This window comes from Tasmannia lanceolata, unplaced genomic scaffold (genome assembly GCF_043159265.1).
Source record: "Tasmannia lanceolata isolate RefF3 unplaced genomic scaffold, GAP_Taslan_0.1 ptg000186l, whole genome shotgun sequence".
Lineage (NCBI taxonomy): Eukaryota > Viridiplantae > Streptophyta > Magnoliopsida > Canellales > Winteraceae > Tasmannia > Tasmannia lanceolata.
Genome location: NW_027518862.1, coordinates 7501 through 12500, shown reverse-complemented (window position 1 = coordinate 12500; position 5000 = coordinate 7501).

Genomic DNA, 5000 nt, shown 5'->3' with positions numbered 1-5000 from the left:
GCGCAAACCCTATAGGAGGGTGGCATGCTGGTGGGCGTTTTTGCCCGGATAGGCACTAGAATGTGCAGATTTTGGGCGTTTTTGCCTGGATAGGCTAAGGAATGGGCATGCTTTGGGCGTTTTTGCCCGGATAGGCACCGGAATGCTTGGCCTTGGCTTGTCCTAGCAAGGCATTGCTGGGTTGGGCTCCCTTGGCCTTTTGGGCGCCTTGGACGATGTCTTGCGAAGACCATGGGCACAAGGCCATGGCATATGGTGAGGAAAGGACCACGGTTGCCAAGGTTAGGCACCGGAATGCTTGGCCTTGGCTTGCCCTAGCAGGGCATTGCTGGGTTGGGCTCCCTTGGCCTTTTGGGCGCCTTGGACGATGTCTTGCGAAGACCATGGGCACAAGGCCATGGCATATGGTGAGGAAAGGACCACGGTTGCCAAGGTTAGGCACCGGAATGCTTGGCCTTGGCTTGCCAAAGCAGGGCATTGCTGGGTTGGGCTCCCTTGGCCTTCCGGGCGCCTTGGACACTGTCTTGGGAAGACCATGGGCACAAGGCCATGGCATATGGTGGGGAATGGACCACGGTTGCCAAGGCTAGGCATATAGAGAGGAATCGCATTTTTGCCCGGATAGGCACCGGAATGCTTGGCCTTGGCTTGCCATAGCAGGGCATTGCTGGGTTGGGCTCCCTTGGCCTTCCGGGGGCCTTGGACGCTGTCTTGGGAAGACCATGGGCACAAGGCCATGGCATATAGTGAGGAATGGACCACGGTTGGCAAGGCTAGGCATATAGAGAGGAATGGACCACGGTTGCCAAGGTTGCGCAAGTTTTGGGCATTTTTTGCCCGGATATGCCCAAGTATGCCCCGATAGGCCCGTTACGCCCCGGTATGAACGCGTATGCCCGGATAGACTCGGTATGCCTTGGGATACATGCGTATGCCCCGATAGGCTTGGTACGCCCCGATATGCGCACGTGTGCCCCAGTAGGGCTCGGTATGCCCCGGTATGTACGCGTGTGCCCCGATAGGCCCGGTATGCCCCGATATGCACACGTGTGCCCCAATAGGGGTCGGTATGCCCCGGTAGGTACGCGTGTGCCCCGTAATGCACGTTTCGCAGATCTCCCCGCATGTCCCGCCCCTATATGTAATACTTACTTACTTACTTACTTTCTTTCTTGCTTGCTTGCTTGCTTGCAATGGTTGGGAGTGCCCGGCATGCCCCGCTGCAGAGACCAAGGGCGCAATGACTTGGCACCGCGGATGCCGGGACTCCGGCACTTCCCGTGGCACTGATGGTTGGTTCCAAAGACAAAAGGCCGTGCAAGGCCACCGCACCGCGGATGATTTTGCTCGTGCTGGCGCCGTTGTGTGGCCAAAGAACATGCGCGAATGCTCGTGTCGGAAGGGTTGGTGTCCTGGCCCCGCGGGTGTCACGAATGCTCGGTTGCGAAGACCATGGGACCAGAGCCATGGCACGTCGGATGATGGCTCCAGCTGGCGCCCCGGCACTTTCTGTGGCATTGATGCTCGGTTTCAAAGACAAACGTGCGCAGTGCCAGGGGACCGCGGATGACTGCTCGTGCTGGCCCCGTTGGGCGGCATTGATGGTCGGTTGCAAAGAAAATGCGCGATTGCTCGTGTCGGGGCCCGGCAAGCCAAGGCCAAGCGAGCCATGGCACGTCGGATGATGGCTCCAGCTGGCGCCCCGGCACTTTCTGTGGCATTGATGCTCGGTTTCAAAGACAAACGTGCGCAGGGCCAGGGGACCGCGGATGACTGCTCGTGCTGGCCCCGTTGGGCGGCATTGATGGTCGGTTGCAAAGAAAATGCGCGATTGCTCGTGTCGGGGCCTGGCAAGCCAAGGCCAAGCGAGCCATGGCAACGCGGATGATGGCTCGCTAGTGCTGGCGCCGTGCACAGTGGCCTCGCACACTCGCCCTGCACGCTTCCCTTGCACGCAGCCTTGCACACTAGCCTCGCATGCGAGCCTTGCACCCTAGCCATGCAAACTAGCCTTGCACGGTAGCCATGCACACAAGCCGTGCACATTAGCCATGCGCACAAGCCCCGCACACTAGCCTTGCGCACAACCCTTGCACACAAGCCATGCACTCGAGCAATGCACACAAGCCTTGCACTCAAGCAATGCACACAAGCCCTGGACACTAGCCTTGCACACGGGCCTGGCACACAAGCCTTGGGCACTAGCCTTGCGCACTAGCGTTCCACATGAGCCTTGCACACTAGCCTTGGACACTAGCCTTGCACACAGGCCTTGCACACTAGGCATGCTTGGGCGAGCTGATCCCGCATCAAGTCGACGGGTCTAGGCATTCTTGGGCGCAGATCCCGCATCGTCTCGTCGCGTCTGGGCGCAAACACGTCGCGTCTCGTTGCGTCTTCAGAAGTCGTCGCTAACAGCACCTTTGGTTGCCACTGGTGGTTAGGCTGGTTGGTTGCGCAAACCCTATAGGAGGGTGGCATGCTGGTGGGCGTTTTTGCCCGGATAGGCACTAGAATGTGCAGATTTTGGGCGTTTTTGCCTGGATAGGCTAAGGAATGGGCATGCTTTGGGCGTTTTTGCCCGGATAGGCACCGGAATGCTTGGCCTTGGCTTGTCCTAGCAAGGCATTGCTGGGTTGGGCTCCCTTGGCCTTTTGGGCGCCTTGGACGATGTCTTGCGAAGACCATGGGCACAAGGCCATGGCATATGGTGAGGAAAGGACCACGGTTGCCAAGGTTAGGCACCGGAATGCTTGGCCTTGGCTTGCCAAAGCAGGGCATTGCTGGGTTGGGCTCCCTTGGCCTTCCGGGCGCCTTGGACACTGTCTTGGGAAGACCATGGGCACAAGGCCATGGCATATGGTGGGGAATGGACCACGGTTGCCAAGGCTAGGCATATAGAGAGGAATTGCATTTTTGCCCGGATAGGCACCGGAATGCTTGGCCTTGGCTTGCCATAGCAGGGCATTGCTGGGTTGGGCTCCCTTGGCCTTCCGGGGGCCTTGGACGCTGTCTTGGGAAGACCATGGGCACAAGGCCATGGCATATAGTGAGGAATGGACCACGGTTGGCAAGGCTAGGCATATAGAGAGGAATGGACCACGGTTGCCAAGGTTGCGCAAGTTTTGGGCATTTTTTGCCCGGATATGCCCAAGTATGCCCCGATAGGCCCGTTACGCCCCGGTATGAACGCGTATGCCCGGATAGACTCGGTATGCCTTGGGATACATGCGTATGCCCCGATAGGCTTGGTACGCCCCGATATGCGCACGTGTGCCCCAGTAGGGCTCGGTATGCCCCGGTATGTACGCGTGTGCCCCGATAGGCCCGGTATGCCCCGATATGCACACGTGTGCCCCAATAGGGGTCGGTATGCCCCGGTAGGTACGCGTGTGCCCCGTAATGCACGTTTCGCAGATCTCCCCGCATGTCCCGCCCCTATATGTAATACTTACTTACTTACTTACTTTCTTTCTTGCTTGCTTGCTTGCTTGCAATGGTTGGGAGTGCCCGGCATGCCCCGCTGCAGAGACCAAGGGCGCAATGACTTGGCACCGCGGATGCCGGGACTCCGGCACTTCCCGTGGCACTGATGGTTGGTTCCAAAGACAAAAGGCCGTGCAAGGCCACCACACCGCGGATGATTTTGCTCGTGCTGGCGCCGTTGTGTGGCCAAAGAACATGCGCGAATGCTCGTGTCGGAAGGGTTGGTGTCCTGGCCCCGCGGGTGTCACGAATGCTCGGTTGCGAAGACCATGGGACCAGAGCCATGGCACGTCGGATGATGGCTCCAGCTGGCGCCCCGGCACTTTCTGTGGCATTGATGCTCGGTTTCAAAGACAAACGTGCGCAGGGCCAGGGGACCGCGGATGACTGCTCGTGCTGGCCCCGTTGGGCGGCATTGATGGTCGGTTGCAAAGAAAATGCGCGATTGCTCGTGTCGGGGCCTGGCAAGCCAAGGCCAAGCGAGCCATGACAACGCGGATGATGGCTCCAGCTGGCGCCCCGGCAATTTCTGTGGCATTGATGCTCGGTTTCGAAGACAAACGTGCGCAGGGCCAGGGGACCGCGGAGGACTGCTCGTGCTGGCCCCGTTGGGCGGCATTGATGGTGTGTTGCAGAGAGCATGTGCGATTGCAAGTGTCGGCCGGGTTTGGGTTCCCTTGGGCTTTCGGGTGCCTTGGACGCTGTCTTGCGAAGACCATGGGCACAAGGCCCCGTCCTGGCCCCTTGTTCGATTCGCTCTCGTCTTGCGCTTGCTTCCAAGGTCCTCCATGACCTTCCCCATGGCCTTGCTAGATCCCCCCCATGACGCATGACCTCTGTCCGTTGATTGGTTTTGAGTGCACACCATGCCCGGCTTGGCACCGTGTTGTCGCGTGAGTGGCATTTGGATCGTGCATGCTGGTGGGCTACCTGCCAATGCGCACAAGCCTTGCACACTAGCCTTGCGCACGAGCCTTGCACAAAAGCCTTGGACACAAGCCTTGCGCACAAGCCATGCGCACAAGCCTTGGACGCTAGCCTTGCACACAAGCCATGCATACAAGCCTTGCTCACAAGCCTTGGGCACTGGCCCATCGCAGTAGCCTTGCACACAAGCCTTGCGCACTAGCTTTGGGCACGAGCCTTGCGGCGTGTGCCCCGATAGGCCCGGTATGCCCCGATATGCACACGTGTGCCCCAATAGGGGTCGGTATGCCCCGGTAGGTACGCGTGTGCCCCGTAATGCACGTTTCGCAGATCTCCCCGCATGTCCCGCCCCTATATGTAATACTTACTTACTTACTTACTTTCTTTCTTGCTTGCTTGCTTGCTTGCAATGGTTGGGAGTGCCCGGCATGCCCCGCTGCAGAGACCAAGGGCGCAATGACTTGGCACCGCGGATGCCGGGACTCCGGCACTTCCCGTGGCACTGATGGTTGGTTCCAAAGACAAAAGGCCGTGCAAGGCCACCGCACCGCGGATGATTTTGCTCGTGCTGGCGCCGTTGTGTGGCC